The sequence below is a fragment of the Leucopleurus acutus genome, assembly GCF_964270905.1.
Source record: "Leucopleurus acutus genome assembly, chromosome: 8".
In the NCBI taxonomy this organism is placed as follows: Eukaryota; Metazoa; Chordata; class Mammalia; order Artiodactyla; family Delphinidae; genus Leucopleurus; species Leucopleurus acutus.
Window position 1 is genome coordinate 25,078,635 of NC_139151.1, and position 14,960 is coordinate 25,093,594.

A 14,960-nucleotide genomic window follows, 5' to 3' on the forward strand; every position below is an offset into this window, starting at 1 on the left:
AAAACTTCACCTTGCCTAATCAAGTGCTAAGTAGAACAAAAATTAGCAGTTTTTGGCCAGGTATAACACTTTATTCATGCTATCACTTGGAAACTTCATCTAATTAGAATTTCTTTTATTGGAGTATAATTGCTTTACAATGTTCTGTTAGTTTCTGCTGTACACCAAAATGAATCAGCTATATGTACACATATATCCCCTACCTCTTGGACATCCCTCCCACTTCCCTCCCCTAATCCCGCCCATCTAGGTCATTACAGAGCACCGAGCTGAGCTCCTTGTACTGTACAGCAGCTTCCCACTAGTTACCTATTTTACTCCTGGTAGTGTATATATGTCAATGCTAATCTCCCAATTCATCCCACCCTCCCCTTCCCCACCCTGTGTCCACATGTCCGTTCTCTACATCTGTGTCTCTATTTCTGCCCTACAAATAGGCCCATCAGTACCATTTTTTTAGATTCCATATACATGTGTTAATATACGATATTGTTTTTCTCTTTCTGACTTACTTCACCCTGTATGACAGACTCTAGGGCCATCCACATCTCTACAAATGCTTCCATGTCCTGGCTATTGTAAATAGTGCTGCAATGAACATTGGGGTACATGTAACTTTTTGAGTTATGGTTTTCTCAGGGTATATGCCCAGTAGCAGGATTGCTGGGTCATATGGCAGTTCTAGTTTTAGTTTTTTAAGGAACCTCCATACTGTTCTCCATAGTGGCTGTATCAACTTACATTCCCAACAGCAGTGCAAGAGGGTTCCCTTTTCTCAACAACATCTCTAGCATTTATTGTTTGTAGATCTTTTGATGATGGACATTCTGACTGGTGTGAGGTGATACCTCACTATAGTTTTGATTTGCATTTCTCTAATGATTAGTGATGTTGAGCATCCTTTCATATGTCTGTTGGCAATCTGTATATCTTCTCTGGAGAAATGTCTATTTAAGTCTTCCACCCATTTTTTTTTTCTTTGCGGTACGTGGGCCTCTCACTGTTGTGGCCTCTCCCGTTGCGGAGCACAGGCTCCGGACGTGCAGGCCCAGTGGCTATGGCTCACGGGCCCAGCCGCTCCGCGGCATGTGGGATCTTCCCAGACCAGGGCACAAACCCACGTCCCCGGCATCAGCAGGCGGACTCTCAACCACTGCACCACCAAGGGAAGCCCCACCCATTATTTTGATTGGGTTGTTTGTTGTTTTGATATTGAGCTGCATGAGCTGCTTATATATTTTGGAGATTAATTCTCTGTCAGTTGCTTCATTTGCAAATATTTTCTCTCATTCTGAGGGTTGTCTTTTTGTCTTGTTTATGGTTTCCTTTGCGGTGCAGAAGCTTTTACGTTTAATTAGGTCCCATTTGTTTATTTTTGTCTTTATTTTCATTACTCTAGGAGGTGGGTCAAAAAAGATCTTGATGTGATTTATGTCAAAGAGTGATTTTCCTATGTTTTCCTCTAAGACTTTTAGAGTGTCTGGTGTTACATTTAGGTCTTTAATCCATTTTGAGTTTATTTTTGTGCGTGGTGTTAAGGGGTGTTCTAATTTCATTCTTTTAAATGTAGCTGTCCAGTTTTCCCCACACCACTTATTGAAGAGGCTGTTTTTTCTCCATTGTATATTCTTCCCCTCTTTGTCATAGATTAGGTTACCATAGGTGTGTGGGTTTATCTCTGGCCTTTCTATCCCATACCATTGATCTATATTTCTGTTTTTGTGCCAGTACCATACTGTCTTGATTAGTGTAGCTTTGTAGTATCTCCTGAAGTTGAGGAGCCTAGTTCCCCCAACTCCGTTTTTCTTTCTCAAGATTGCTTTGGCTATTCGGGGTCTTTTGTGTTTCCATACAAATTGTAAAAGTTTTTGTTCTAGTTCTGTGAAAAATGCCATTGGTAATTTGATAGGGATTGTATTGAATCTAGACTGCTTTGGTTAGTATAGTAATTTTCACAATATTGAGTCTTCCGATCTGAGAACATTGTGTATCTCTCCATCTGTTTGTGTAATCTTTGATTTCTTTCATCAGTGTTTTATAGTTTTCTGAGTACAGATCTTTTGCCTCCTTAGGTAGGTTTATTTCTAGGTATTTTATTCTTTTTGTTGCAATGGTAAATGGGAGCGTTACCTTAATTTCTCTTTCTGATTTTTCATTGTTAGTGTATAGGAATGCAAGAGATTTCTGTGTATTAATTTTGTATCCTGCAACTTTACCAAATTCATTGATTAGCTCTAGTAGTTTTTTGGTGGCATCTTTAGGATTTTCTATGTATAGTATGATGTCATCTGCAAACAGTGACAATTTTATTTCTTCTTATCCAATTTGTATTCCTTCTATTTCTTTTTCTTCTCTGATTGCTGTGGCTAGGACTTCCAAAACTTTTTTCAATGATAGTGGTGAGAGTGGACATCCTAGTCTTTTTCCTGACCTTAGAGGAAACGGTTTCAGTTTTTCACCATTGAGAATGATTTTTGCTGTGGGTTTGTAGTGTATGGTCTTTATTATGTTGAGGTAGGTTCCCTCTATGCCCACTTTCTGGAGAGTTTTTATCATAAATGGGTGTTGAATTTTGTCAAAAGCTTTTCTGCATCTACTGAGATGATCATATGGTTTTTATTCTTCAATTTGTTAATATGGAGTATCACATTGATTGATTTGCACATATTGAAGAATCCTTGCATCCCTGGGATAAATCCCATGTAATCATGATGTATGGTCCTTTTAATGTGTTGTTTTATTCTGTTTGCTAATATTTTGTTGAGGTTTTTTGTGTGTGGTGTTAAGGTGATACTGGTCTGTAATTTTCTTTTTTGGGGATATCTTTGTCTGGTTTTGGTATCAGGGTGCTGGTGGCCTTGTAGAACAAACTTGGGAGTGTTCCTCCCTCTGCAATTTTTTGGAAGAGTTTGAGAAGGATAGGTATTAACTCTTCTCTAAATGTTTGATAAACTTTGCCCATGAAGCCATCTGGTCCTGGACTTTTGTTTGTTGGAAGATTTTTAATTACAGCTTCAGTTTCATTACCTGTGATTGGTCTGTTCATATTTTCTATTTCTTCCTGGTTCAGTCTTGGAAGGTTGTACCTTTCTATGAATTTGTCCATTTCTTCCAGGTTGTCCATGTAATTGGCATATAGTTGCCTGTAATAATCTCTTATGATCCTTTGTATTTCTGCAGTGTCAGTTGTAATTTCTCCTTTGTCATTTCTAATTTTATTGATTTGAATCCTCTTCCTGTTTTCTTAATGAGTCTGGCTAAAGGTTTATCAATTTTATTTATCTTCTCAAAGAACCAATTTTTAGTTTTATTTATGTCTGCTATTGTTTTCTTTGTTTCTATTTCCTTTATTTCTGGTCTGATCTTTATGATTTCTTTCCTTTTGCTGACTTTGGGTTTTCTTTGTTCTTTCTCTAGTTGCTTTAGGTGCAAGGTTAGATTGTTTATTTGAGATTTTTCCTGTTTCTTGAGGTGAGATTGAATTGCTATAAACTTCCCTCTTAGAACTGCTTTTGCTGCATCGCATAGGTTTTGGGTCATTGTGTTTTCATTGTCATTTGTTTCTAGGTACTTTTTGATTTCCTCTTTGATTTCTTCAGTGATCTCTTAGTTATTTAGTAGTATATTGTTTAGCCTCCATGTGTTTGTGGGGTTTTTTTTTCACATTTTAATTAATTAATTAATTTATTTATTTTTGGCTGTGTTGGGTCTTTGTTTCTGTGCAAGGGCTTTTCTCTAGTTGTGGCAAGCGGGGGCCACTTTTCATCACGGTGCGTGGGCCTCTCACTATCGTGGCCTCTCTTCTTGCAGAGCACAGGCTCCAGATGCGCAGGCTCAGTAGTTGTGGCTCACGGGCCTAGTTGCTCCGTGGCGTGTGGCATCTTCCCAGACCAGGGCTCAAACCTGTGTCCCCTGCATTAGCAGGCAGATTCTCAACCACTGTGCCACCAGGGAAGCCCATGTTTGTGTTTTTTATAGTTTTTTCCTGTGATTGATTTCTAATCTCATAGCATTGTGGTAGGAAAAGATGCTTGATAAAATTTGTATTTTCTTAAATTTCCTGAGACTTGATTTTTGGCCCAAGATGTGATCTATCCTGAAGAATGTTCCGTGTGCACTTGAGAAGAACTTGTATTCTGTCACTTTCAGGTGGAATGTCCTATAAATATCAGTTAAGTCTATATGGTGTATTGTGTCATTTAAAGCTTGTGTTTCCTTATTTACTTTTTTTTTTTTTGGCTGCATTGGGTCTTTGTTTGCTGCTCACACAGGCTTTCTCTAGTTGAGGCAAGTGGGGGCTACTCTTCGTTTCGGTGTGCGGGCTTCTTTCTCATTGCAGTGGCTTCTCTTGTTGTGGAGCATGGGCTCTAGGTGTGTGGGCTTCAGTAGTTGCAGCACACGGCCTCAGTAGTTGTGGCTTACAGGCTCTAGAGTGGCGCAGGGTCAGTAGTTGTTGTACATGGGCTTAGTTGCTCCATGGCATGTGGGATCTTCCCAAACCAGGGATTGAACCCATGTCCTCTGCATTGGCAGGCAAATTCTTAACCACTGTGCCACCAGGGAAGTCCCTCTTTATTTACTTTCTGTCTGGATGATCTGTCCATTGGTGTAAGTGGGGCGTCAAAGTCCCCCACTATTATGGTGTTACTGTTGATTTCCCCTTTTAGCATTTGCCTTATGTACTGTGGTGCTCCTATGTTGGGTGCATAATTATTTATAATCTTTTTCTTGGATTGATCCCTTGATCATTATGTAGTGACCTTCCTTGTCTCTTGTAACAGTCTTTATTTTTAAGACTTTAGACTTATTAAAATCTGATATGAGTATTGCTACTCCAGCTTTCTTTGATCACCTCACTTTCATTCTGTATGTGTCCCTAGGTCTGAAGTGGGTCTCTTGTAGACAGCATATATATGAGTCTTGTTTTTGTATCCATTCAGCCAGTGTGTCTTTTGGTTGGAGAATTTAATCCATTTACATTCAAGGTAATTATGGATATGTATGTTCCTATGACCATTTTTTTGATTGTTTTGGGTTTGTTTTTGTGGGTCTTTTTCTTTTCTTGTATTTCCTGCTTAGAAAAGTTCCTTTAGCATTTGTTGTAAAGCTGGTTTTGTGGTGCTGAATTCTCTTAACTTTTGCTTGTCTGTAAAGTTTTTGATTTCTCCATCGAATCCGAATGAGATCCTTGCTGGGTAGAGTAATCTTGGTTGTAGGTTTTTCCTTTTCATCACTTTAAATATATCCTGCCACTCCCTTCTGGCCTGCAGAATTTCTGCTGAAAATTAGCTGATAACCTTATGGGGATTCCCTTGTATGTTATTTGTTGCTTTTCCCTTGCTGCTTTTAATATTTTTTTCTTTGTATTTAATTTTTGTTAATTTGATTAATATGTGTCTCGGCATGTTTCTTCTTGGGTTTATCCTGTATGGACTCTCTGCACTTCCTGGACCTGGGTGGCTATTTCCTTTCCCAGTTTAGGGAAGTTTTCCACTATAATCTCTTTAAATATTTTCTCAGAACCTTTGTCTTCCTTTTTTTTTTTTTTTTTTTTTTGCGGTACTCGGGCCTCTCACTGTTGTGGCCTCTCCCGTTGCCGAGCACAGACTCCGGACACACAGGCTCAGCAGCCATGGCTCACAGGCCCAGCTGCTCTGCAGCATGTGGAATCATCCCGGACCGGGGCACGAGCCCATGTCCCCTGCATTGGCAGGCAGACTCTCAACCACTGCACCACCAGGGAAGCCCTGTCGGTTTTTTTAAAAAAACATTTATTTATTTACTTATTTGGCTCCGCCAGGTCTTAGTTGCAACACGTGGGATCTTCGTTGCCATGTGCAGGATCTTCATTGCAGCATGCAGGTTCTTTAGTTGTGGCATGTGGAATCTAGTTCCCTGACCAAGAATCAAACCCAGGACCCCTGCATTGGGAGCACATAGTCTTAGCCACTGGACCACCAGGGAAGTCCTCTCTTTCTCTTCTTTTTCTGAGACCCCTACAATTCAAATGTTGGTGCATTTAATGTTGTCCCAGAGGTCTCTGAGACTGTCCTCATTTCTTTTTATTCTTTTTTCTTTATTCTGTTCCTCAGCTATCATTTCCACCATTCTATCTTCCAGCTTACTTATTTGTTCTTCTGCTTCAGTTATTCTGCTATTGATTCCTTTTAGTGTATTCTTCATTTCAGTTATTGTGTTGTTCATCTCTGTTAGTTCCTTAATTCTTCTAGGTCCTTGTTAACCATTTCTTGTATTTTTTTGATCCGTGCCTCCATTCTATTTCCAAGATTTTGGATCATCTTTACTACCAGTACTCTGTATTCTCTTTCAGGTAGGTTGCTTATTTCCTCTTCATTTATTTGGTCTTGTAGGTTTTTACTTTGCTCCTTCGTCTGTACCATATTTTTTTGTCATCTCATTTTTTTTGATCACTGGGGCTGTGTTCCTGTTTTGCTGGTTGTTTGGCCTGAGGTGTCCAGCACTGGAGTTTGCAGACTGTTGGGTGGAACCTGGTCTTGGTGCTGAGATGAAGCCCTCCAGGAGAGCTAACACTTATTAATATTCCCTGGGGTCTGAGGTTCCCTGGTTTGGAGTTGGCACTCCCACAACAGGAGCTCAGGCCTGACCCCCAGCCTGGGGACCAAGACTCATCAAGCCATGCAGCATGGCCAAAAAAAAAAACAAGGCAACAAACAGAAAGGAACAGAACAATAACAAAGAATAAAAAATAAAATAAAATTAGAAAAATAAAAAATATATTAGAAAAGATAAAGATGTACGAACAACAACAAAGCAAAGCAGAACCACAACAGCAGAAAAATAAAGAAAGAAAAAAAAAGCTGGAAAAGGCCTTGGCGGGGGTGGGGGGGCGGGTCTCAGGCCTGAGACCCTCGGGACCCTCGAGGCTGGAAGAGGATCTGGGGAGTGGCTTAGGCCCAGGATCTGTGTGAGCTGAAAAAGGCCCTGCTAGGGAGGGGCAGGGCTTAGGTTCAGGATGGAAAAGGCCCTGGGGGGCCCGGGCTTAGGCTCAGGGGAGGTAGGGTGTGGGTGGGGTGGGTGGCAGTTGGGCTTGGGGCATGGGGGTGAGGGAAGCTTAGGTTCAGGACCCGCATGGCTAGAGGGGGTCCTGGAGGGCTGAGGATCAGACCCAGTGCCCCAGCAGCCTCACCAGGGCTTGAGCGGCCAGGGGAGACACTTACCACATTCCCCTCTGATCCCCAAATACCCCAAAGGTCTTTCCCCATCCCTGCTGATCCCCTCGCAGTGCATTAGCACCTCCGATCATGAGAATCCCTCCCCTCTCCCAGCCACCCCTCAGGGGTGCTCGTCCCATCCCACCTCCACTTTTCCTCCCTCGCCTTTCCCCCCACATCCTACCTCGTTGTGCAGGGATTCCTCCCGTCTCCTTTGGTGCCTGAGGTCCCTCACCAGCACCTGGTTGGTGCCCTAGTTGAGAGGAGACACAAACTCCACGTCCTCCTACTCTGCCATCTTCACTCTGACTTGTCTAATTACAATTTTATTTTTAAATTATATAATACTTTTAATTTAAGGAACTATCTTTTAAAATCCTTGTTTTTATTTTTTTATTACTATTATTTATTTGCAGTATGCGGGCCTCTCACTGTTGTGGCCTCTCCCGTTGCAGAGCACAGGCTCCGGATGCACAGGCTCAGCGGCCATGGCTCACGGTCCCAGCCGCTCCACGGCATGTGGGATCTTCCCGGACCAGGGCACGAACCTGTGTCCCCTGCATCGGCAGGCGGACTCTCAACCACTGCACCACCAGGGAAGCCCTAAAATCCTTGTTTTTAAATTCTCAGTTTAGACAACTTACAAGATAAGGATGGACTATAAAAGTAATATTTTAGTAATCAAATTTAAAAGGTACCTTCTACCTGAAACTCAATTCTTTAATTGAATTATATATGAAGAGAATTGTCATAGGATTCCTGCTGTGCCAAAGCAACCTAGTAATTACAGTACAATAAATGGGTCCTGCTGTACTTTTCGTTAGTAACTTGAAGCCATGAACCTCAGATTGGGACCCAAACTCACGTGCCGGAACTCAAACCCAGCCTAAACCAGGTCGGGATTTCAACCCATGCGGCCAGGCCTCAAACCCGTCCAAAGCCCATGGTCTTTTAACTGAGATCACACGCCTGGTTTCAGGACTTAATGAAGCCTAGGTTGCTGATGTCTCATTTCAGAAAAAAGTCAGTGAGAGACAAGGTGATAGGTAAGAAACGGATTTATTTAGAGAGAAACACTCCACAGACAGAGTGTGGACCATCTCAGAAGGTGAGACAGGCACCAGGGTATGGGGTTGTCAGTTTTTATAGGAGTGGGTAATTTCATAGGCTAATGAGAGGGAGGAGTATGCTAACTGTTGTGGGGAACAGGTGGGGATTTCCAGAAATTGGGTCACTGCCCACTTTTTGGTTGGCTTTGGAAATGTCATTTAGCTTGCTGATGTGTTACGATGAGGTATACTGAGGCTTAAGGTCTAGTGGAAGTCGACTTGTCCACAATCTTGGACCTATTTGATTCTAATCAGTTTATGTCTTGTCCTCAGGGTATGTCATTCTTTTAAATGTTGTGCCCTGCCCCCTCCCCTCATGTTTCATCTTTTTTTTTTTTTTTTAACAATGTTCAGGCTGTAAATCCTGAAATCACACCTACAATATATTTGTGTAGGCCTGAAAAGAGTTAGGCAGGATGTGTGGATCTTACAGCACTTGGAGGATTGCCAGACTGAAGAATTCCTTTTTTTAAAAATTTTTAATTTAATTTAATTAATTTTTTTATACAGCAGGTTCTTTTTTTTTTAAACATCTTTATTGGAGTATAATTGCTTTACAATGGTATGTTAGTTTCAGCTTCACAACAAAATGAATCAGTTATATATATACATATGTTCCCATATCTCTTCACGCTTGCGTCTCCCTCCCTCCCACCCTCCCTATCCCACCCCTCCAGGCGGTCACAAAGCACCGAGCTGATCTCCCTGTGCTATGCGGCTGCTTCCCACTAGTTATCTACCTTACGTTTGGTAGTGTATATATGTCCATGCCTCTTTATCGCTTTGTCACCGTTTACCCTTCTCCCTCCCCATAGCCTCAAGTCCATTCTCTAGTAAGTCTGTGTCTTTATTCCTGTTTCACCCCTAGGTTTTTCAGGACATTTTTTTTTCTTAAATTCCATATATATGTGTTAGCATACGGTATTTGTCTCACTCTTTCTGACTTACTTCACTCTGTATGACAGACTCTAGGTCTATCCACCTCATTACAAATAGCTCAATTTCGTCTCTTTTTATGGCTGAGTAATATTCCATTGTATATATGTGCCACATCTTCTTTATCCATTCATCCGATGATGGACACTTAGGTTGTTTCCATCTCTGGGCTATTGTAAATAGAGCTGCAATGAACATTTTGGTACATGACTCTTTTTGAATTATGGTTTTCTCAGGGTATATGCCCAGTAGTGGGATTGCTGGGTCATATGGTAGTTCTATTTGTAGCTTTTTAAGGAACCTCCATACTATTCTCCACAGTGGCTGTATCAATTTACATTCCCACCAACAGTGTAAGAGGGTTCCCTTTTCTCCACACCCTCTCCAGCATTTATTGCTTCTAGATTTTTTGATGATGCCCATTCTGACTGGTGTGAGATGATATCTCATTGTAGTTTTGATTTGCATTTCTCTAATGATTAATGATGTTGAGCATTCTTTCATGTGTTTGTTGGCAGTCTGTATATCTTCTTTGGAGAAATGTCTATTTAGGTCCTCTGCCCCTTTTTAGATTGGGTTGTTTGTTTTTTTGTTATTAAGCTGCATGAGCTGCTTATAAATTTTGGAGATTAATTCTTTGTCAGTTGCTTCATTTGCAAATATTTTCTCCCATTCTGAGGGTTGTCTTTTGGTCGTCTTTATGGTTTCCTTTGCTGCGCAAAAGCTTTTAAGTTTCATTAGGTCCCATTTGTTTACTTTTGTTTTTATTTCCATTTCTCTAGGAGGTGGGTCAAAAAGGACCTTGCTGTGATTTATGTCATAGAGTGTTCTGCCTATGTTTTCCTCTAAGAGTTTGATAGTTTCTGGCCTTACATTTAGGTCTTTAATCCATTTTGAGCTTATTTTTGTGTATGGTGTTAGGGAGTGATCTAATCTCATACTTTTACATGTAGCTGTCCAGTTTTCCCAGCACCACTTATTGAATAGGCTGTCCTATCTCCACTGTACATTTCTGCCTCCTTTGTCAAAGATAAGGTGACCATATGTGCGTGGGTTTATCTCTGGGCTTTCTATCCTGTTCCATTGATCTATATTTCTGTTTTTGTGCCAGTACCATACTGTCTTGATTACTGTAGCTTTGTAGTATAGTCTGAAGTCAGGAAGCCAGATTCCTCCAGCTCCATTTTTCGTTCTCAAGATTGCTTTGGCTATTTGGGGTCTTTTGTGTTTCCATACAAATTGTGAAATTTTTTGTTCTAGTTCTGTGAAAAATGCCAGTGGTAGTTTCATAGGGATTGCATTGAATCTGTAGATTGCTTTGGGTAGTAGAGTCATTTTCACAATGTTGATTCTTCCAATCCAAGAACATGGTATATCTTTCCATCTGCTTGTATCATCTTATTAGTCATCAATTTTATACATATCAGTGTATACATGTCAAACCCAATCGCCCAATTCAGCACACCACCATCCCCACTCCCCATGGCTTTCCCCTCTTGGTGTCCATATGTTTCTCCTCTACATCTGTGTCTCAACTTCTGACCTGCAAACTGGTTCATCTGTACCATTTTTCTAGGATCCACATACATGAGTTAATATACGATATTTGTTTTTCTCTTTCTGACTTACTTCACTCTGTATGACAGTGTCTAGATCAAACCACATCTCCACAAATGACCCAATTTCATTCCTTTTTCTGGCTGAGTAATATTCCATTGTATATATGTACCACATCTTCTTTATCCATTCATCTGTCAATGGGCATTTAAGTGGCTTCCATGACCTGGCCATTGTAAATAGTGCTGCAATGAACAATGGGCTGCATGTTTCTTTTTGAATTATGGTTTTCTCTGGGTATATGCCCAGTAGTGGGATTGCTGGACCATATGGTAATTCTATTTTTAGTTTTTTAAGGAACCTCCCTACTGTTCTCCATAGTGGCTGCATCAAATTACATTCCCACCAACAGTGCAAGAGGGTTCCCTTTTCTCCATACCCTCTCCAGCATTTGCTGTTTGTAGATTTTCGGATGATGCCCATTCTAACTGGTGTGAGGTGATACCTCACTGTAGTTTTGATTTACATTTCTCTAATAATTAGTGATGTTGAGCAGCTTTTCATATGCTTCTTGGCCATCTGTATGTCTTCTTTGCAGAAATGTCTATTTAGGTCTTCTGCCCATTTTTGGATTAGGTTGTTTGTTTCTTTAATACTGAGCTGCATGAGCTGTTTATATATTTTGGAGATTAATCCTTTGTCAGTTGCTTCATTTGCAAATATTTTCTCCCATTCTGAGGGTTGTCTTTTCTTCTTGTTTATGGTTTCCTTTGCTGTGCAAAAGCTCTTAAGTTTCATTAGGTCCCATTTGTTTATTTTTGTTTCTATTTCTATTACTCTAGGAGGTGGATCAAAAAAGATCTTGCTGTGATTTATGTCAAAGAGTGTTCTTCCTATGTTTTCCTCTAAGAGTTTTATAGTGTCCCGTCTTACATTTAGGTTTCAAATCCATTTTGAGTTTATTTTTGTGTATGGTGGTAGGGAGTGCTCTAATTTCATTCTTTTACATGTAGCTGTCCAGTTTTCCCAGCACCACTTATTGAAGAGACTGTCTTTTCTCCATTGTATATCCTTGCCACCTTTGTCATAGATTAGTTGACCATAGGTGCATGGGTTTATCTCTGGGCTTTCTATCTTGTTCCATTGATCTATGTTTCTGTTTTTGTGCCAATACCATATTGTCTTGATTACTGTAGCTTTGTAGTATAGTCTGAAGTCAGGGAGTCTGATTCCTCCAGTTCTGTTTTTTTTCCCTCAAGACTTCTTTGGCTATTTGGGTTTTTTTGTGTTTCCATACAAATTTTAAGATTTTTTGTTCTAGTTCTGTAAAAAATCTGCCATTGGTAATTTGATAGGGATTGCACTGAATCTGTAGATGGCTTTGGGTAGTATAGTCACTTTCACAATACTGATTCTTCCAATCCAAGAACATGGTATATCTCTCCTTCTGTTGGTATCATCTTTAATTTCTTTCAACAGTGTCTTATAGTTTTCTGCATACAGGTCTTTTGTCTCCCTAGGTAGGTTTCTTCCTAGGTATTTTATTCTTTTTGTTGCAGTGGTAAATGGGAGTGTTTCCTTAATTTCTCTTTCAGATTTTTCATCATTAGTGTATAGGAATGCAAGAGATTTCTGTGCATTAATTTTGTATCCTGCAACTTTACCAAATTCATTGATTAGCTCTAGTAGTTTTCTGGTGGCATCTTTAGGATTCTCTATGTATAGTATCATGTCATCTGCAAACAGTGACAGTTTTACTTCTTCTTTTCCAATTTTTATTCCTTTTATTTCTTTTTCTTCTCTGATGCCGTGGCTAGGACTTCCAAAACTATGTTGAATAATAGTGGTGAGAGTGGACGTCCTTGTCTTTTTTTTTTTTTTTTTTTTTGCGCAGGCCTCTTACTGTTGTGGCCTCTCCCATTGCAGAGCACAGGCTCCGGACGCACAGGCTCAGCAACCATGGCTCACGGGCCCAGCCACTGTGCAGCATGTGAGATCTTCCCGGACTGGGGCATGAACCCGTGTCCCCTGCATCAGCAGGTGGACTCTCAATGACTGTGCCACCAGGGAAGCCCGACGTCCTTGTCTTGTTCCTGATCTTAGAGGAAATGGTTTCAGTTTTTCACCATTGAGAATGATGTTTGCTGTGGGTTTGTCATATATGGCCTAGGTTCCTCTATGTCCACTTTCTGGAGAGCTTTTATCATAAATTTGTGTTGAATTTTGTCAAAAGCTTTTTCTGCATCTACTGAGATGATCATATGGTTTTTATTCTTCAATATGTTAATATGGCATATCACATTGATTGATTTGCGTATATTGAAGAATCCTTGCATCCCTGGGATAAATCCCACTTGATCATGGTGTATGATCCTTTTAATGTGTTGTTGGATTCTGTTTGCTAGTATTTTGTTGAGGATTTTTGCATCTATATTCATCAGTGATATTGGTCTGTATTTTTCTTTTCTTTTTTTTTAACTTTTTTATTGGAGTATAATTGCTTCACAATGGTGTGTTAGTTTCTGCTTTATAACAAAGTGAATCAGTTATACATATACATATATCCCAGTATCTCTTTTTTCTTGCATCTCCCTCCCTCCCACCCTCCCTATCCCACCCTTCTAGCTGGTCACAAAGCACCGAGCTGATCTCCATGTGTTATGCGACTGCTTCCCACTAGCTATCTATTTTACATTTGGCAGTGTATATATGTCCATATTTACACTACCACTCCCACACTTTGTCCCAGCTTACCCTTCTCCCTCCCTGTGTCCTCAAGTTCATTCTCTAGTAGGTCTGCGTCTTTATTCCCATCTTGTCCCTAGGTTCTTCATGACCTTTTTTTTTTTTTTTAGATTCCATATATATGTGTTAGGGTATGGTATTTGTTTTTCTCTTTCTGACTTACTTCGCTCTGTATGACACACTCTAGGTCCATCCACCTCACAAAAAATAATTCAATTTCATTTCTTTTTATGGCTGAGTAATATTCCATTGTATATATATGTGCCGCATCTTTTTTATCCATTCATCTGTCGATGGACACTTAGGTTGCTTTCATGTCCTGGCTATTGTAGATAGAGCTGCAATGAACATTGTGGTACGTGACTCTTTTTGAATTATGGTTTTCTCAGGGTATATGTCCTGTAGTGGGATTGCTGAGTTGTATGGTAGTTCTATTTTTGGTTTTTTAAGGAACCTCCATACTGTTCTCCATAGTGGTTTTATCAATTTATGTTCCCACCAACAGTGTATGAGGGTTCCCTTTTCTCCACACCCTCTCCAGCACTTATTGTTTCTAGATTTTTTTATGATGGCCATTCTGACCGGTGTGAGATGATATCACACTGTAGTTTTGATTTGCATTTCTCTAATGATTAATGATGTTGAGCATTCTTTTGTGTGTTTGTTGGCAATCTGTTGTAATTTTCTTTTTTTGTAGTATCTTTGTCTGGTTTTGTGTCAGGGTGATGGTGGCCTCATAGAATGAGTTTAGGAGTGTTCCTTCCTCTGAAATTTTCTGGAAGAGTCTGAGAAGGATGGATGTTAACTCTTCTCTAAATGTTTGATAGAATTCACCTTGAAGCCATCTGGTCCTGGACTTTTGTTTGTTGGAAGATTTTTAATCACCGTTTCAATTTCATTACTTGTGATTGGTCTGTTCATATTTTCTATTTCTTCTTGGTTCAGTCTTGGAAGGTTATACCTTCTAAGAATTTGTCCATTTCTTCCAGGTTGTCCATTTTTTTGGCATAGAGTTGCTTGTAGTAGTCTCTTAAGATGCTTTGTATTTCTGTGGTGTCAGTTGTAACTTCTCCTTTTTCATTTCTAATTTTATCGATTTGAGCCCTCTCCCTCTTTTTCTTGATGAGTCTGGCTAATGGTTTATCAATTTTGTTTATCTTCTCAAAGTATCAGCTTTTAGTTTTATTGATCTTTGGTATTGTTTTCTTTGTTTCTATTTCACTTATTTCTGCTCTGATCTTTATGATTTCTTTCCTTCTTCTAACTTTGGGTTTTGTTTGTTCTTCTTTCTCTAGTTCCTTTAGGTGTAAGTTTAAATTGTTTATTTGAGATTTTTCTTGTTTCTTGAGGTAGGCTTGTATAGCTATAAAGTGCCCTCTTAGAACTTCTTTTGCTGCATCCCATAGGTTTTGGATCGCTG

General features: G+C 40.0%; 1 pseudogene across 1 annotated transcript in view; it reads left to right on the top strand.

The window, feature by feature from the left end:
* LOC309964919 (centrosomal protein of 78 kDa-like) overlaps positions 1-14,960 on the top strand; it is a 37,715-nt pseudogene that overhangs the window by 7,024 nt on the left and 15,731 nt on the right. The window lies entirely within an intron of this gene.